At 39.5% G+C, this 20994-nt stretch overlaps 1 pseudogene; it reads left to right on the forward strand.

Moving 5' to 3' along the window:
• The first annotated feature begins 1745 nt into the window (after window positions 1-1745).
• Window positions 1746-20694, forward strand: LOC115788182 (uncharacterized; annotated as a pseudogene).
• The last annotated feature ends 300 nt before the right edge of the window (window positions 20695-20994 follow it).

Raw genomic sequence — 20994 nt, forward strand, 5'->3', positions numbered from 1 at the left:
TTTAGATATCTGAAATGTAATTACGGATAGTCAGACAAATGGATTTTATGTTAAAACGGTCTGCCATACAGGTATAGACAAAGGTGACACAGAACAGATCAAAGCTGATGTGAAGCAGTCCATCAAATGTTAGAATCCTGTGCTGAACAGTAAAAACCTAGAGCCTGAATGTCAACTTACACAAGGATGGGCGCACATCGCATGTGAATGGCTGCAGGGAAGATCGCTGAAGCGTGAATTGCCCCCATCAGAGGTGGGTATACCAGCCAAAATCTGTACTCGAGAAAGAATACTTCAACATATTTATCTCAGCTAGAAGTAAGAAGTATCCATCCAAAAAATTACTTGAGTAAAAATTAAACTCAGGTACTGCGTAGAACATCTGATTTATTCTTTGAAATGTCATCAGACAAAAAGGAAAGTTATGTGCAAGTTTATGTGAAAGAAAAAACAAATAAATAATATAATGTAAAAATTAAATTGAGGCAGAAGAAACAATTTTGCAAAATCTTTTTTCAATATCAATTAATAAAGTAATACAGAACATAATGTATATGTATGTTTTGAATAGGGTATGATATTTCCAGTGATTTAAATGTCTTAGCATGCTCAGCAGATAGAAATTTACATTAGAATCACAGAGCTTGTGTTTAAATTCGAGTTTTCACTTGAATATAAAATGTAGATTTGTTTCTGTGTGCTACATCTTTTGTTAAATCATGTTTTCCCTTAATTTAGTGATGTTACTCAGATACTTCATAGTAATACTATTCAAGTAAAATTAAAAAGTATGATGTAGTAATACTATTCCTAAAAGTACTACTACTTTTAGGACTACATGAAGAGAAGTTTCTAAAATAAGCAATAAGCAGTAAAAGTAATTATTTTCTATGTACTCAAGACACTTTGATTTATGTGGATCTGATTTAACAACTCTTGTTCGGTCATTTTTGTGCAGTGAAAGTATTGATCTATAGCTCTTTAGATAGATCTGTACAAAAACTGGGAGGCCAGTGATGGAAAATGAGATGGTGATTACTCACTTGCGTTAGTATTGGAGATGCTAGTGAGTGTCTTAGCTTCTGCTACAACCATGTACAGTAGTCACACTGGGTGTGCAATAGTACTTTAGTAGTTTTTTACTTTCAGTGGAGTCTTGTTCCATCCATTATATTTTTGTGTTGCACTGTTTTTAAAAATGTGAAGGTACAGTAAATTTTCATTTTGATGTTGAGAGGTTTTTTTCTTTAAATTTTATGAATAATAATTGTAAATATAGAAAAAGCTGTATTTCATGAAAAATCTATTAATAGCTGTCAAAAATAAATCTAAACTTTATCTATTGATGTTATTTCAGATATAATCAATACATTGTTTAAAAAGTGGATTAATGGGTTTAAACTATAGAAACTTTATTTCTTTTTTCTTAAAACTTGTTGAATGTTTGTTTTTTTTTTTCCTGGTACATTTTTCTTTAGCTGTCCTTCCGTCAAAGATTAAATGAGTCAGTGGCTTATTTGTACATAGTGTCACAATGTGAATGATGGAACCTGTAATGATTGCTGTTTTTTTTTGTTGTTGTTTTGTACCTAATTAATAGTAATTATCTTCCAGTTCCATTAAATTTAGTTTTGTGGTGTTTAATAGTTTTGTCTTCAGTGTTTGTCTCAGATTCTTCAAATGTTATATTGTTGTAATCATTAATAAACACTTATGCTACTGAATCCTTTAATGTTTAAATGTAGATGCCTCAAGAAAAGTCTCACCGCTGATCCAAAGCAGCACATAGAAGGGTTGAAGCAGTTCGAATCGAGAGCGCGTAGGGATCCCCAAGCCCTCCAGTGATTTTGTTGCACGTCAGTGTCTATTTTATTATAAATATTGTAATTCAATGGCTTATTTGTATGTAATGAAATTTCCAGAGTACATAGTTAGTATTTGCTTAAATAATTTTCTGTTTGCATGTTTTTCTAAAGGGAGTGGTACTGGCTGGCACCACAAAGTCAACATGTGGCCAGCTAGTGAGGTTACTGACCTCAGCCACAAATTTGTCATTCCTGAGGGACTCCCTGATATGAGAGTTTGTGATATCAAGAACCATTTCATGTAGAGGATGTAGTTATAGTTTGTTCTCATTGTACAATATTTTCTTCTTTTATTTTATAGTTTGTTCTTCTTATTGGAGCATCCCATTTGCGGTCCTTTGCAGATGGCATAGTTAAGGTGTCAAATGGCTGCATAGATTTTGGGGTCATCTGCACACCTGGTGTCTGTGCAGCCAAACTGCGCCAAGAGGTGTTACATGCTGTAGTGCCTCGGGAGCCTGATGCAGTTTGCGTCATGGCTCCATCCAACAACCTTACAGCCAGCATCAATCCAGAAGAAGCAGGACAAGAATTTGAGCAGTATCTTTTGGCGGTCTGCAGACATTGGCCTAAGGAGAGCATTGCTGTGTTTTCAATATAAGTGTTTTGATGTAAACATACATTTTTCCTAGGTTTTCTGTACTGGTATGGTCCCCTATCATTTCCTGGAGCTGTCAGCACCAAAGCCACTGGTGCAGAATCAGGCAGCTCCTCCGTACAAGCCGAGGTTTGTGCCCCGTGTGGTTGTAAAGGGAGTGGAAAGTGTTCCGCCTCCACCCCTTCAGAGTGGACAATTGCAAGATCCGGCAGGAAGGTAAGAGTCTTTCACATATGCTTCCAGTGGAAAAAAGTTCTTAGTTTATTTATCTGTGAATAATCATTATAAATCTTATGTGCTCAATTTTACAGAGGAACTACTCGGGGGAATCTGACTCCTTCGATTCTCCCAAGAAAAGGTTGGTGAGGCTTGCAGCTATTTATAAGAAATATTTGATAATGTCATTGGTATCTTAATAATTCAATTTTTTTGTCTAACAGATGGATGGAACTCCAGTGGCCTTGAAGGACTGTTACATCCCCCTGAATCCTGTCCACTTCTCGACTGATATGTTGGTTGCCTTGGAAAAAGTCTCTCCATCGGCTCTTGAAGATGTTCACACAGGCAACGAGGTAAGTTGCAGAAATTTGTACCTACTGATAACAGTCTAAGTATTGTGTTTTATAGACAATAGAGACCTAAAATGTCTGTGTTGTTGTTATAGACGAAGCCTGTGGAACATCCAAAGAAACCAGCTGCCTCAAGGACCAGGCGTTGGAGACAGCAGGTTTGTAAAACCATAAAGCGAGTTAACCTTTCAAAACATCAATTAGCATGAGGTTAACTCCTGCTGCTGTTAGTGTGGAGTTTGTCTGCTAAGAAGAATGTAATGGTTATACATTATTAAGGATTATATTACTTTAAATGTGTAAATGATATAAAATTTTAGTGTTGTATTGAAATCACTTGATATACATTATTTTGTTTTGTTATTTTTATTATGTTGTGATTTTTCTCTTTCATTTGTTTTGTAGGTCAAGCAAACACCCAACAAGGTGGGTGTCTGCGAGGCGTCTGACTCTCCTGAGTTGGGGTCAGTTGGAGGTTCCTTCTGGCCAGGGAATTTGTATAATGACATTTTTGGCAGTGAATATTAATTCTGACAAAATGTCAGTCTTTTTTATTCAATTCTGGAATTGTTTTAACATAACAATCCATGTTTTCTTTTCCAAATACTTCCAATTTGTTTCTGTCTTAAATCTGTTACTGTGCAGAATAATGGAAAGATTTCCATTCATGAAAGATTGCAGGAATTTAAACAACAAAAATATTCTTCTGTGTTTTTTCTTAGGCAGAGGTTCTCTGTTGTGAAAGTACTTTAAAGTAATTTTAATTTTAGGCAAAATCCTTTGCAAAGTAATGTGTATACAGAAATGTTATATTTTATAATATTTTCACTGTAGATGCCTGAGGGGGCAGGTGATTTTTAGTGTATGCAGACGTCACTCAGAGGTCAGTCTGTTAATCCCATTTCTTGCAGGCGTTAGAGGCCTTTCCACCCTCCCTTGTTCCAGGGACAGTTTTTTGTAATTATCAGTCAGGTTCAGATACCTTGTTGTCAAGTAGTATTGTAGCTGCTATAAAACAACAAATTTCTCCCATTTGTATGTGGAAGTCATCGGATATAGATGAGGTTGGTGTGGAATCTTGTAAATTGGTGGAATTTAGTGCTAGTGTAATCTCTGATAGAGGCACAAAGCAAGTGTTGTGCAAGTTGAGCATCACAGTGTTTTTGGTAAAATGTGGGAAGTTGTCATTGGAAACTTGACTTATGGTACATTTGATTTTGAGCTGGAGGAGGAATTCTGTGAAATGTTACAGAAGTACTTGTTTAGAGATGGAATGTGTATCCTTCAGCTTCATGGTGCAATTAGCCTGGTGGTCAAACATGAGGGGTACTTTGTATTTGTGGACTGTGGAACATGAAATTCACAGGGATTGGCCTCAAAAATTGATACATCTGATGTCATATTTAACACATGCTTAAATGATTCACATTATGAACCTTAGGGAATCATTAAATGCGACCGAGTATGGAGTCTCCGCCATTTCTGTACAACAGAGGCACATTGATATGAAGGGATGTGAAACAGTCATTGAAGACAGACGGGCTACAGTTGCATCTTCTGGTGGCAACGCAAGTAGGCATGTTATATCGCTTAGTGGATCATTTCATCAGTGTGATGCTTGATTTAAATATAGAGGACTTCAGTGTGCAGCCATAAGTGTTGTTGCTTTAACAAAGCACATGCTGAAAAGTGTATTTTAATAGCGTGTTGATGTACTGGATAATGTAGTTGTTTTAGGTGACGAGCTGTATACATTTTTGCCTGACAACAGTTTAATCAGTGGTGGAAATTAGCTTCTTTCTGTTCCAGACTTGCCTAAATCTTTGGATGTTGATGAACAGAGTTTTGAATTGGTTTATGGGGACTATGTTGCTGGAGATGTGGATTTAGTTGACCTATTGATACTGGTGTGCACACTACTTTTTGGGATGGTCTGAACAAGATGTGTTCAAAATATGAAACCACCTTTATTACAGTAAGTGGCAGTACTTGTGCCCTTATTTGTCAAAATGGATGTTATGCTGTGGATGACTCCCTTGCACATGACATCGAGGGCATGGTAGATGCACATGGAAAGACTGTCATTCTATACTTCAATACTCTTGGTGATGTCTTTGAGTATGTTAGAACTTTTTCCAGTAAACTAAAGGACACTCAGAGTTTATTTGAGATCAGTGGAGTTGTTGTTCAGATGGACTCAAGTAAAACTGTATGTGAACATGCAACTGCAATTCATGGCAGCAGTGGTGAATTTGGTAGTAGCTTCAGCAGTAGTGATTTGCAAGACAATTTGTACAGAGGGCATTCATGCCAACTTAAAATATCAAAGAGGAATTATATTGATGATGATGTTGTTGTTACAGAAGTCCAAAATAAGGCATTACATTTCAACCCCCTCTCTGAAGAGATCGCAAAGTTGCTGTGTAAAAAGCTGAATGTGGAGTTTGAAAAGGCAAATTCAGCATCTTGTTTTGTTGGGGAACTGGATGTGCCATGTATAACAGAAAACATAGTAGTCAATAGAAACTGCTTTTTTAGAGCAATTAGTCAAGCTATTAGTGGCATCCAGAAATGTCATCGGAAAATTAGGCTTGCTGTTGTAAACCATTTACAATGAAATTCTGAAATATATGAAAGTACTTTAAGAAGTGAATATTCCTCCATGTCACAATACATAAAAATTTCAAGGATGCAATGTGTTGGCAGTTGGGCTACTAACGTGGAAATTCAACTGGCAGTTGATTATTTTGGCCTTAACATGTACACATAGTAAATATGCAAAATATTAGCGGTAATCATTATGAGACAGTTGTTTGTGTGATGCAGCCTAACACAGAAACACATTATGGTTATTGTATGAATAAAGATGTTTCAGATAAATACAAAACTTGACAAGTTGCTACAGAGCAAAAAATTGCATCTGTAGAGACTGTAAAACCTGGGAGTTTTGTAGAAGAGGGTGCAAGGATTAACAATAATATTAAAAGCATTTTGCTATTTACTCGCTTGTCTGCAGATATTGCTAAAACTGTAACAGCTTGAAAATTGATTTTGAAGAACACAATTTCCAACAATCAACATCACGTGGACCTTAAGGAAATGTGTGTAAGACTGAAAATATTGTAGATGATGGTAACAGTTTTTTCAGAGCTGTAGCTCAGTAGGTAGAGCAGGTCACCTACTGATCAGAAGGTCAGCGGTTCGATTCCTGGCTACTCCAGGCTACATGCCAATGTATCCTTGGGCAAGATACTTAACCCCAAGTTGCTCTCCGACCGTCCCGTCGGAGTATGAATGTGTGTGAATGATAGTTAATTAAAAAGCACTTAGCTTAGCAAACATGGAAGTGCTTGTATGAATGGGAGTGCATGGGTGAATGTAAACATGTCGTAATAGCGCTTTGAGTGCTCTGAGTAGAAAAGCGCTATATAAGAGCTAGTCCATTTACCATTTACCATTACTTAGCGGTTCACAGAAAAATGATTGTAAAAATAGACTTGCTGTTGTTTCATACATAACAAATAATACAGACGAGCGTGAAAAGTTTCTGGGAAAAACTATGCTTCTGTCTCAGAATATGTGAACAAGTCACAGATGAAATATGGGGGTCACTGTGCTACAGAAAGTTCCAAAGAGTTTAGATCTATAGCCAATATGTTGGGACTGGACATATATGTATTTAATGGCATATCGTGGATCAAATATAGTTCCAAGAACAAGTCATTGAAACGCTAATTCATGCATTTATTACTTCTAGGCTGGAATATTGTAATTCATTATCAGGCTGTCCTAAAAGCTCCCTGAAAAGCCTTCAGCTGATCCAAAATGCTGCAGCTAGAGTACTGACAGGGACTAGAAAGAGAGAGCAGATTTCTCCCATATTGGCTTCTCTTCATTGGCTCCCTGTTAAATCTAGAATAGAATTTAAAATCCTTCTCCTCACATACAAGGTCTTGAATATTCAGGCCCCATCTTATCTCAAAGACCTCATAGTCCAATATCACCCCAACAGAGCACTTCGCTCTCAGACTGCTGGCTTACTTGTGGTTCCTAGGATACTTAAGAGTAGAATGGGAGGCAGAGCCTTCAGCTTTCAGGCCCCTCTTCTGTGGAACCAGCTCCCAGCTTGGATTCAGGAGACAGACACCCTCTCTATTTTTCAGATTAGGCTTAAAACTTTCCTTTATGATCAAGCTTATAGTTAGGGCTGGATCAGGTGACCCTGAACCCTCCCTTAGTTATGCTGCTATAGGCCTAGGCTGCTGGGGGGTTCACATAATGCACTGTTTCTTCTCATTCACCTTATTTACTTTGTTTATACTCCCCTCTGCATTTAAATATTAATTGTTATAAATCTCTGGCTCTCTTCCACAGCATGTCTTTTTTTTTTTCTCTTCCCTCAGCCCAGACGTTCACAGCAGATAACCCCCCTCCCTGAGCCTGGTTCTGCTGGAGGTTTCTTCCTGTTAAAAAGGAGTTTTTCCTTCCCACTGTCACCAAGTGCTGCTCATAGGGGGTCGTTTTGACTGTTGGGTTTTCTCTGTATTATTGTAGGGTCTTTACCCACAATACAAAGCCCCTTGAGGCGACTGTTTGTTGTGATTTGGCGCTATATAAATAAAATTTAATTGAGTTGAAATGAAATGAATTGAATTCTGTGTGGCAGCTTCCTCGCCTGTGATTGGACAATACAGATCACGTGCAGGATCACGCTGAAGGTCTCGCAAGACCAACGGAAACCAGTGCGGTCATTCTCTTCCGTTCAAACTGAATGGCGTTCTTTGTCTATGCTGCTTTCCTGGTACGACAATGGAGGTCATCTATATTTTCAACACCCCAGAAGCTCCTCGTGAAAGCGGGCCTCTCTACCGGCCAGCTTCAACCAGCCCCGCTGCAGACGAGAAGACACTGCTGGCTGCAGTGAGTGGGTTATCTCCTCAGTTACTCAAGTTTCTGCTAGCGCAACTAAAAGACAAGTTGGCGTCTATTGTGTGGAGACTCGATGCTCTGGACTCTAACAAAGAAAAGACGGCAGCACAATCTGAAAAACGTGGTAAGACTTGGTCGTTTCTAAAACAAAAATACTAAAAGTGGAGGAATGGTCACAGTAAGCTGACAGACGTATTGTGATTTGGTTTCTTTTTATTTGGTTTCATCTTATAGGAAGCAGTTCGCGGCCTGCACAACTCTGAATCCAATAAAAGCCGGTATGATCCTCTGCAGAGGTAAGAATCAGAAACAAAGCAGCAGTATTCAATGTGTGGAGGAGAGAAGAATTTCAAATGTTTTTACTCTTATTTATTTTCACCTTTTTTTTCCACAGACTGTGTTCGCCTCACAACGCAAGTGTGAGTGTTCCTAATGCGTGGACCGTGATATAATTGCGTGTAAGTATCTATTGGTGGTGTTTGTGTGTTTTTTGCCTGAAAATGTTTATGTATACACTGTGTTTATGCTCTTTATTTACAATGTACAAAAATGTTTTCCAGCTTCTTGTTAAACCTACAGACGGTTCGCCGCAGTTTCTGCTACAGTCAGCCTCACATTCAGGAAAAGGCGGCAGTCATTAAAAATCCTGCCTGGTGTCGTGCAAGAAAGAAGCCGGTAAGATGTGTTGGATTGTATTGTTCGTCTGCTGTATTTGTGTAGTTAGCTTGTAAATGCAGTTTTATTTTTGGGAAATATTACTCATTATTTTTTTTTTTAACTTTATATAAAATCTGGCTTCTTTTGAACAACCCAAAATGTCTATAAAAGGTGATGCAGTGAAGGTGAAAATAATTAACACTGAATGTTTATAGTTTTAGCAGCTGTAACACTTTGGGACCTAAAAGATAAAAAATGTATAATCAGTTTAAAGGTGCCTCAAGGGTTAATGACCAAAATCACTGAAGTACTTTTATCAATGTTACATTTTTTCAAGTACTTGTTCATTTGCCTTTTATTCACAGGATGCAGGAGTTGGTACTTTGTCACATAACCATTGTTTCTGATGACAAAGATGGGCTGATTAATTTTTTTTTTTTTTGCATTCAGGGTCTTATCTGCTATGTGTGCATTCAAAGTCAAGAGACTCAAGCTTTCAGTGTAGTTTCCTTATTTTTCACAATATTTCATATTTTCATAATGACTTAATGTGTGCTCTGTGTCAACAGCTGCTGGAGGCGAGGGCGAGTGTCCTGGCAGTGAAGGAGGTTGCCTTCTGGGACGGTGTCACCACTGACCTCATGTTGGATGAGGAGGATGGCGTCTCAGAGGGCGTGTCGGGCTGGATTAAGACCCCCAAGCTTCCCCAGCCACGAGCTCAGTGACCTCTGAGCCAAACTGCAAGACAGTCTAGAAGCTCACACTAAATACAACACCGTGCACCATAAGTGTTTGTATGCTGGACCATGCTGTGAGAGAAAGCCACCACCACATGGCCCAGAAGTAGCAAAGCATTATATGTCATAATGTTTTTTGTTTTCTTATATATGATGTATGTGTGTGTATGTGCATATTGCTTTGCAAATAAAAAAAAAAAAAAAAAAAAGAAATTCAAACTTGTGCCTCACAATTTGTTTCTCTGAATTGAATTCCTTTTAGTTGAGGTTATTAGCATGGCATGAATACAACATAACATACAAGGTATATCACAGAAATAATAATTAAAAATAATTTTTATTACTGGGTTATTTATTAGGGAGGGGCTTACCCAGGCCTGTATTTATAAAGGCCAATGGGGGACAGATCTACCAGCCAATCACATGTGAGTGCTTAATTGTGATGGCATTTTTTTCATCCAATGACAGAGAAACCACGTGGGTCTGTTGCCGCTGCTTCGGCTTGCAGCGCTGCTATTCATATGTAAAGTAGAGACGTTAACACCTCCCGCTGGCCGGCTCCCCCCATACCTTTACCCCCCGCTGCTTCTGGTGGTATGTAAACGACCATATTCGTCTCAGGCGAACGAAAATGCGCATCCCCGTATGCTGACGAAAGCTGCCGTTTACTAGCGGTGCCCGCGTCAGTATACGGGGACGAATATGCTTCTTTTTGTGCAGTGATAGCTCTGTGACAGTACTACAAACACCATTAAAAACCATCACTAACATACACATTTTTACCCAACATGACATGTGCACCTTTACACAATAACAGTACATCTGATAAGCAAGTGTTTGAAGCTTTAGCATGATTACCTTCCAACAACTTCAGTTTACCTGTTCTATCATTAGCGTAATCCTGTGCCCCTATAGTAACAAATTCAGGGCAACTCATATAACTGATGAATGTTGTGCTCATTTACTTGTTTATTGGTTGCAAATATGTGCAAGGCTGAGCTGACCTCACCTGTTTCAGTGTTTTTAAAATCTCTAAATCATCAGCTGACATTGGTGTACCTTTGGAACGAGTCCTCATCCTGTTTAACAGTTGAGAGAACACAGCATCTTTTTGCCTAAAAATTTCAGTTAACTGTACAATTTTAAATAAGTTTGACTATATGTTTGTAGCAACACCAGAATATAATGTTTTCCTTTTACAGGTGGTAATTGGAAAAAATCTCCAACTGCCACTACACTGATGTTTCCATATGTTGAAAAGTTCCCAGTTTGTTTTATCTGACGCAATCTACCATGAACATATGATAAGAGATTGTGATCTACCATTGATATTTCATCTATGATAAGAAGCTGCAGATCACAGTTCTTGGCATGCAAGGAATTTAGCTTATCTTCACTCAAAGGAGTGTACAGTAAGCGTACATCCTTTCCAATAGAAAATGTGGTGTGGATTGTTGTTGCTTCTAAATTATATGCAGCAATGCCAGTGGGGGCTGTCAATAGAAAACACGTGTTGTCAGGATATTTACACACAGGGGACAATAACCTTTTTGATTCATACTCAGTTGCCCTGATTAAGTGACTTTTTCCTGTACCAGCACCACCTGTAATAAAAATGTGCAGTGTTTCAGGATTTTTCCCATTAACCCTGTCTAGACACCACTGCCTAATTTGAAACAAAACAAAACAAAAAAACAGGGAATTGTTTTTCAATTAAAGATCTAATTAATGCAAGGCCTCAGTTCTAAGAATGTTTTTCTCAGATGCTGATATTTCTTTACAACATGGACGTAAATCAGGAACATGTTCTTCATTATCGTTTTCTGTTTGTTTTTCTTTTAGTAATTTCACACACTCCAAGCGTTCCAGTTCAAGCTCAGGACACAACTCAGCCCATGCATCTTCTAGCATTACATCACCAGTAACATTGTCCACAGCCTCCAAATAATCAGATTCCACTTCAAACTAACTCCTATTTATATCTACAACAGACTTTACTGAATGTGTTATCCCATCAACAAATCTAATTAAACAAGTTCTGCAAAACTCAGCAAATGTCTCACAACTTGAAGGCTTAAGTTCACCGTCAAAGCGATATGGCAGAAATAACTGCATTATGCTTTGATAAAACTTTTCTGGCTCTTTTGTTTCAGAGAAACGTGCATAATGAACAACAGCTGGTTTTGTGTGAGTTCTTTTCGCAACAAAACCCAAGCCATTATTCAACTTTACTGCATTTCTAAATTTCTCCTTTGTCGTCAAAACATGATATTCTGAAGTAAACTTAGCCAGGCACATGTCATCGAACACATCATCATTCGGCCTGTTCTTATAGCGATCAACTATGCCAGTCACCCACATGTCTTCTGTAGTAAGATCATGTGATGCAGCCTTTTGCCTCAAAACAGAAATGGGTAAACTCATTTTCACAATATTATCAACTTTTGGAATAAAAAAAACTTTCCTAGAACACTCCTTTAAATGCATGTTTGTTAATCTATACACAGCACACATATCCCAGTTATGTAAATACACAGTGCCAAGTGTCTTCCGAGCCTTTTTTAACATTAATATTACCCCTTTTGGCTGCTTGTCTTTGGGCATTTCCTAGGAGGAGGCCAATGTCACATTCACTTTTTGACATGTATGATATTATATAAACACAACATGCATATGCATCTACACAATACTGTAAATCAATATTCACATTCCAAGCTTGTAACAGCAGCCTGCTATACTGATTAATCCAGACCTCCTTAACCTATTAACTGCCAACGGCCCACCCACGGGCCGTTTGTAGTGCTTTCCGATTTTGAAGCCTCATGGCATCACGCTGCAATCCGCCCTCACGATGCTTTTATATGACAGACTAGACCAGGGGTGGGCAACTCCAGGCCTCGAGGGCTGGTGCCCTGCATGTTTTAGATGTGTTCCTGAGCCAACACAGCTGAATCACATATAGAAGTCATTAGTAGGACTCTGGAGAACTTGACTGCATACTCAGGAGGTAATTCAGCCATTTCATTCAGGTGTGTTGGATCAGGAATACATCTAAAACCTGCAGGACACCGGCCCTCGAGGCCTGGGATTGCCCACCCCTGGACTAGACCGTCAGAATTGGATTGACACCTCATTTGGCCAATCATATTATGAAATGGGTTTTCCAGAGCCAATAATAAGCAGACAGCGTCATGTGACTTTTCTGGACATGCCCCAAATGTTCTCCAATGTTCTCTTCGACTGTGACCCAAAATCCAAAACCACAGAAGTATAGCCAATAAAATTCCTGACACTTGGGTATATGGTGCTATGGGGTGGGTTTTCACATGAAACCATAAACTCCCTGCATAGTCAGTGCATCCTCCGTGTGTGAAACTGAGCAGGAAGTAAGAGTTTGTGCACCGTCATGCGTAAACGGTGTTTACAATTCTTTTTCTCACCATCAGATTGTCAGAATGCATCAAAAACAGGCTCTATTTATTCAACGAAGTGACTAAATGGTTCACAAGAGTAGATTATTATTTATTAGAGGATTTCATCACTGATTCGACCGGTTTTAAGGAATCTCACGAACAAACAAACAGATGATTTTTTTGTTAAAGGTGAATTAACATCCATTATGAGAGTGAAGATGAGGAAAGACAATCCAGGAAAAACCTTCCAAAACACCCAGCTCCCCCTAAACCACCTGCGGTTCCCACCATCAGAAGTCACCAAGCAACGTCATACACCACCAGCAGCCACTTTCAGAAAACACAGAAAACATGCTTTCATTGAAAACATGTCTGTCTTGTACAAATTCATATGCCAAAAAATGTAAATTTGGATACTGCATGACAGTCAAAATCAACCTTTACCTTCTGTGTAAACAGTGACTTTTACTGTATTGTTTCACATTTCAGGTGCATCACCTGGCAGGCATTGGAGGAAAGGAGCTGAAGGTTGCAAAACAGTACAACTGCCATAGACGGAAAAAAAGCACTTGGTGGCCGTGATATTTAGTAAGTACTAAATGGTCAGAATTTAGACTGAAGCTTTAGCAACTGTGCACTTTTCTCTATAGCCCATGAAATCAATATTGTCTCGTGTCTGACACCAACCTCAGTACATGGTCACATTTTTCTTGATAATGCGCACGTACAAAGTCTTTTTTTTTTGTCTGTATATTTTTCAGGGGCTGTATGAAAGAACCAAGAGCCAGATCCTCTGATACTGAGATCCAGGCTGTGTTGGGAGATTGGCTGAAACATGCCAAGTGTCATAAAGACACGTCGGCCAATCCAGAACGTGACAGGAATGATGATGAGGAGGAACCCTAAATCAGGAAAAGACTTTACAACATTGCTAGTTAGAACATTTTCTCTATACTCACAACAGTCTTCTACTCAGTTTACTGGTGGTCCAAAAATATTGTTTATTCATCCAAGAAAAAGTACATGAGTATATAGTAAAAACAAGATTAAAGTATGATTGTTTATCACATCAATACTTTGCCTTGGTTGTTATTAATGTTTTGATCTGATCTAGGCCTGCACTTCACGCTAGTTTGAGGTAAAAAATGTAAAGATTTTGTGGGAAATGGCATATTCTGCAAATAAACTGCAGCAAACTTCTTTTCTATCAGTAAAATTAATTTCTTCTTTGCTGAGTGTTAATTTTAAGTGGCTGGAATCAATTTTGACATTTGTTACACGTGTGTATAAATCTCATTGGAATAAAGAGAACATAAGTTCACAGGAGAACCTTAAAAATACATTCAACATTTCTGCCATGTTGGAAATATCCAAAGTAGGGACGTTCAGTGAACGTTCACAGTGAATGTCTGCGTTCACTGTGAATGTTCACAGAACGTCATGGTGTTGCAGATTTACATCTGGAGAACGTTGTCAGTGAGCGTTCTACAAGTGTACCAAATTTCACATTTCTACTATAAAGTAAGGTCAACGCGAAGGGTATTTTGAAAGTTGCCAGGGGCCGCTGTTTAGCCGTTTCTTTTGCGATTTTTTTTGACAACGACCTTTTTCATCAGGCAACTTCTGAGTGCAACCAATTGATTCAGAAGTTTCCTGATGACTGCTAATGACTAAAATGAGTCCACCTGTGTGTAATCTAATCTCAGTACAAATACAGCTGCTCCGTGACGGCCTCAGAGGTTGGTTAAGAGAAAATTGGGGAGTAAACAGCATCATGAAGTCCAAAGAACACAGCAGACAGGTCAGGAAGAAGGTTGTGGAGAAGTTTAAAGCAGGCTTAGGCTATAAAAAGATTTCAAAAGCTTTGAACATCTCACGGAGCACTGTTCAATCCATTATCCAGAAATGCAGAGTATGGCACAACTGTAAACCTATCAAGACAAGGCCGTCCACCTAAACTTACAGGCCAAACAAGGAGATGCAGCCAAGAGGCCCATGGTGACTCTGGACCAAAGATCCACAGCTCAGGTGGGGGAATCTGTCCACAGGACAACTATTAGTCATGCACTGCACAAATGTGGTCTTTATGGAAGAGTGGCAAGAAGAAAGCCATTGTTAAAAGAAAACCATAAAAAGTCCTGTTTGCAGTTTACCAGAAGCCATGTTGGAGACACAGCAAACATGTGGAACAAGGTGCTTTGGTCAGATGAGACCAAAAGTGAACTTTTAGGCCAAAATGCAAAACGCTATGTGTGGCAGAGAATTAACACTGCACATCACTCTGAACACACCATCCCCACTGTCAAATATGGTGGTGGCAGCATCATGCTCTGGGGCTGCTTCTCTTCAGCAGGGAAGTTGGTCAGAGTTGATGGGAAGATGGATGGAGCCAAATACAGGGCAACCTTGGAGGAAAACCTGTTGGAGTCTGCAAAAGACTTGAGACTGGGGCGGAGGTTCACCTTCCAGCAGGACAACGACCCTAAACATAAAGCAGGGCTACAATGGAACGGTTTCTAACCAAATATATTCATGTGTTAGAATGGCCCAGTCAAAGTCCAGACCTAAACCCAATCAATAATTTGTGGCAAGAGCTGAAAACTGCTGTTCACAAACGCTCTCCATCTAATCTGACTGAGGTTGAGCTGTTTTGCAAAGAAGAATGGGCAAAAATTTCAGTCACTAGATGTTCAAAGCTGGTGGAGACATACCCTAAAAGACTTGCAGCTGTAACTGCAGCAAAAGGTGGTTCCACAAAGTACTGACTCAGGGGGGCTCAATACTTTTGCACACCGCACTTTTCAGTTTTTTATTTGTAAAAAATGTTTTGAATCATGTATAATTTTTGTTCCACTTCACAATTGTAACCACTTTGTGTTGGTCTTTCACATTAAATTCTAGAGAAATATATTTATGTTTGTGGTTGTAATGTGACAAAATATGGAAAGGTTCAAGGGGTATGAATACTTTGCAAGCCACTGTATATCTAATTCTACCTTGTCACAGCTTGCCATATTGAAGGTACCAGATATCGACCATTTAATTTCTCCTGCGGTTCAATAATGCCACTTTTGCATATATTTTGCCACCTGTCATTTATAATTGTGTTGTTTGATTATCATGTCCATAGGAGCATTTATGGAACTCCCATCTTTGGACTGATTGAGGCCCATGTTCCTGCCCGCACTTTTACAATTTTACAGTCACCCACCTGCAGGAGAGGCCTATAAAGACACATTTGTCCCTCCAGCTATAACTTTTACAACTCTAGCTTATCTTTCTGACAGGTCATAAACTATTCCTTTGGCTCTGTCCGGTGCCCTATGTTTCTTAACTTATTGAACTGATCTTTTTTCCTGAAAAAAAAAATTATGAGAGCAATGGCAGCACACAGCAGTGTTTTTTTTTTCCTAAGCTCAGGTTATTTCCAAACTATTTTACTATTATCCCTATTTATTACAAATTATGATCAGGATTCAGAATTTAAGGTCAAATATGCAGCTAGCACAGTCAGTGCTGTCATTATTTGTAAAATGTACAAAAATGCATACATCATATCAACTTCAGTAAAACAGAAAACAAGCATAAAACCTAACTTTTCACTTTCAGCTGGAGCGGCTAAAATATATTTTCAGGTGCTTGAGGGACAGTGGTAAGGATAGCCCATCTTTACTGCCAAAACATGCCTCCACATATTCATCCAGTATAATTTTACGTGTTAACAGTCTAATTGTTTAGCACAACATGTCCTCCAATCCAAACGTAAGTATTCATCATTTCTGCAGGCACTGAAACACAACCTATATGTACATTTCCAAAATGAGCGCTTCTACCTGTGGCTTTGCATGCTTGTGGTCATGTCCATGTGTAATGTTGCCATAGCTCAGGAGGTAGAACAGTTAATTGGAAGGTAATTCCATGCTGTTCCAGTCAGCATGCCAAAGTATACGACGGCCTGAAGTGCTTGTATGAATAAGGAATGTTGCTTTGAGTAAAGCGTTATAAAATGGATTCATTTAATATCAGTTAGTCTGTGTATTTTTTACGTATTTTTTCAGGATTTCCCAGAGAGCAGTGCAGGGCAAGCCCACAGGAAAGCTTCACTTATGCAACTCCCCCCCATTTGTCCAGGCTTGGGATTGGCTACAGGGGTACAATGGCTTATGACCACCCGCCCAGCCCCACCCGGCTGGGCTGTTATGGCACCAATTCAAAATCTTTAGCTTTTGAGTTTCAAAATGTACAACTAATTAAAATATATAAAAACAAATGTCAAAAAATAAAGCTATATTATAAATTAATCTAAATATCAAATAAAATGGGGGAAATCTGTTCATCTTGTTTCTTCCACATATCCAATTCAGTGTACTGGAGGGTCAAGGGATGCTTTTATTTAAACCTAAGTACTTTTTTCTGACACACACACACACACACACACACACACACACACTCCGATGGATGCATTGGGGGCAACAAGGGATTCAGTAACTGCGCAAGGATGCTTTGCTGTTTCTGGGTCTGTAGGCCGCATTTTTGATCTGAAGTTTGAAGCTGATAAAATATAAGGGTACAGCAAAACACTATTAGGAAGCGCCTCGACTTGCTCACTGGACGAAAATCCAGACCCTGGGCCCTATCGAGATCCTATCAATTAAGAAGACTTGACAATCACAGGTACAATATTCCAAAACAAGAAATGAATAAATCCAAAGAACTCTTGTCCTAACTAAACACAATCTCCTAGCTGAGTAATCCCACAAAGAACAGCACACAGATACACTCTTTTTTTTTTCAGAGTACAGTAGTGACATGCCCTCCTTCATTTGCATCAACATGTACGTAAAAAGGTTACATGGGGTATATGTATTTTTTTTAACACATTACATATAAATCAGATACAGATCAGAATGATCAGAAAAAAAGAAAAAACAATACATCAGCATAGTGTGCGAATCTTTTTTTTCCTTCTTTCACTTCTGCTCAGCAACTTTGTGCATGTTGGTGCTTTTGACTTCTTGTGCTCTTTGTGGTCAACAGTGAGCAGTGAGATTGTCTCACACACACACACACAGTCTCACAGCACATCAACTCTCCCTTTCCTGTCCCTGCTCTACTTACTGAACAGCTCTGCATGCTTTAAAACAATGGGCAATAAACATAGCAACTTCAAACTAAATAAAAGGAGATGCAAATATTTATCAAAGCTTGTTTTTATTTTTAAAATATAAAGATTACCACTTCAAACAAAAACAAACTTGAAAAGGATCAAAAGCCAAGCCACTTTATTTATAGAGCACTTTAAAACAGCAAGCACTGACCAAAGTGCTGAACATGGAAAAATAAAACAACAATATCCAAAGGTAAAAGTCAACACCCAAAAATAAGAGCATCAATAAAATAAAAAAATAAATAAGAGCATCAATAACATATAAAAATAAAAAGCAACAATAAAATATAAAAATAAAATACACAATCAAGAATCTGGATAAAATTAGACTAAAAAAGAAAGAAAGAAAGAAGAAATAAATACACAGCAATACAAACATCTCAAGCTTGGTCGAACGCCAGGTGAAAAAGGTGGGTCTTGAGAGAAGATTTAAAAATGACTATTAAAGAGGCCTGTTTAATGTGCATAGGCAGAGAGTTCCACAACCTGGGAGCTGCCACAGCGAACGATCTGTCCCCCTGAGCCTCTGCTTAGTCCTCGGTACGACCAAAAGCAGTTGGTCAGCAGATCTGAGCGAGCAGGAAGGGGATTGTAGGTGCAGCAACTCTGTGAGGTAGGGTGGTGCAAGGCCATTTAAGCCAGTGCAGAGAATAGCATACCGGAGTGGTGTGTTCCTTCTTACGTGTTCCAGTCAATGAGGGCTGGTTAATGCCAAAATACAAAGAATTACAGCAATCCAGCCTGGTTGTAACAAAGGCGTGGATCACTGTATTAAAGTGATCTTTCGACAAGAGATTTTTTTTTTAATCTTGGTGAGCTGTCTCGGGTGAAAGAAACGAGATTTTACCACAGCGTTAATCTGACCCTCCAACTTAAGGTTTTCATTCATTTTAACACCCAAATTTGTGACCGTGGGCTTAGCATACTGAGATAAAGAACCCAGATCCACAGGAGACAGCCTCCCCGTGATGCCCGGACCAAAAACGATGACCTCTGTCTTTTTATTATTAAAATTAAAAAAATTTGAAGCCATCCAAGCTTTGATGTCATTGAGAGACTTCGTTAGAGTCTGGACGGAGTTAGCATCACTTTGTTTTAGGGGCATGTAAATCTTTTTTTTTTTTTTTTTTTTTACTTCCTGCTCTCGGTGGAGACAGACGCATTTTCCTCTTCTCCACAGCCTTCCCTATCTACCCGTGCTTTTTGCTGCTTTGCTGCTTAGAGCATCTCTTCACACATCCCCGAACTGGAAATTAAATTATGGATCTGATCAGCTGGTCTCTCAACACTATTGATGGCCAAATTCTCATCACAAGGAGATTGGGAGAAGGGGAACCCTCTTTCCTCTGGTCCGACTACACACCCAGCTGGCTATGTTATGGATTCCCGTGGGGATGGAAGATAACATTCCTGGCTGCACTGTGTGGACGTGACATTTATATTGATACCAGGATTTTTCCCAAGTTGGACCTGGGGATACTACTGGGTTTGGACCTTCCTATTTAACGTTTGGAAGGGTTCCTAGACTGCCAGTTCACCTAATGTTCAAGAATGTACTCTGTGACGAGACTATGTGTGGCTGTGATGTTAAGTCCCTCTTGCGGGACCTGCACTGTGTGATAGCTCTGACTCGAAAGAACTGCACAGCTGAGTAAAAACAACAGATGGGTCAAAGGTCTACCTCTGTCACTTGGTGATAAGGTACTGCTGGAGAACAAAGCTGTCAGGGGAAACTGAAGCTTTTTGACAAGTGGGAGGCAATTGTCTACACTCTGGTGGCCTCAAAACCTGCTTTGGACACAACAATTAATCTATTGTATTAAGGCTCAGGTGCTGCTTCAAGATAACTACTTGCCCCTGAGTAGAGTTTTGGATGGAGATATAGCACTTGTGCTCTTGTGTGCCTGAGTAATGCCCCACCATCTGACAAAAATGTGACTGAGATGTCAGGATTGAACACTGCTTTAGCAACAGCTGAACCTTCACTCGCTGGTTCTGTCTCAGGGGTGAGTGACTGGGATGGTGGCCTCTCTGCCGCTTGGGTCAGTGAGCAGTCCTCTCCTGATGCGCCACTTTGTCCAGACAGTCCATTGCTTCCTTCTGCTGGGGCCTCTCCAGCTTCATTTGGAAATTTTCTCATTCCCTCTTCTTAATGGCAGTTAAGAAGGGTGTTCCACCTGCTCTTGGAGTTTAGCCAAGAGCAGGTGGCGGCGCTTGCTGTCGAGAACCAAACGCTGAGGGATACCGTGAAACAACTCACCGATGGGATGACACAGCTGACCGGGGAAAACAAGAAAATGAGGGAGACCATTCTGGACATCCAGGCTCGGAGCATGCGGGACAACCTCGTCTTCTCCGGGATCCCAGAGCAAGCAGAGGAGGATGCCGAAGCCTCGGTTCGCGAATTCCTCCAGCATCAGCTGAAACTCCCGAGTGAAGCGGTAAAAAATATAACTTTCCATCGTGTTCACCGGCTCGGAGGTAAGAAGCCCGATAACAAACGGCCTCGGCCAATTGTAGCTAAATTTGAACATTACAAGCAAAAAGAGCAGGTCAGGAGTCGGGGCAGAGAGCTGCGTGGAACACACTACAGTGTTAATGAACAATTTCCAAAAGAGATTCTCGATCGGAGGCGAGTATTATTTCCAATAAGGAAGAAATACATCACTGAGGGCGTCAGAGCTACGGTAGCTGTAGATAAGCTTTATGTTAACGGTCAGCTGTACAGGGACCGGGAGGTTACCCCATGGCTTTATTAGGAGCAACTTCATGTTAATTTAAAGCATGTAATTGATTAGATAAGAGACAAACTTAAAACCGCGGCCGGTCTACAGGTCTGTATATAACAATTAATGCACAGCTCTTTGTTTTGTTATCATGTTGTTTTTTTTTCTTTTTTTATGCTTGGCTCTTTGGTGTTTGCACTGTTTCATTTCTCTCTCACTTTACACTCCTTTTTCTTCTTCTTTTTTTGCACCCAACATGTTTGCCACACGGACATACAGCACACACACTGCCATACAGGATACACAGTCATGCAGGACACGTACACATGCGCA

This window comes from Archocentrus centrarchus, chromosome 11, assembly GCF_007364275.1.
Source record: "Archocentrus centrarchus isolate MPI-CPG fArcCen1 chromosome 11, fArcCen1, whole genome shotgun sequence".
NCBI classification, from domain to species: Eukaryota; Metazoa; Chordata; class Actinopteri; order Cichliformes; family Cichlidae; genus Archocentrus; species Archocentrus centrarchus.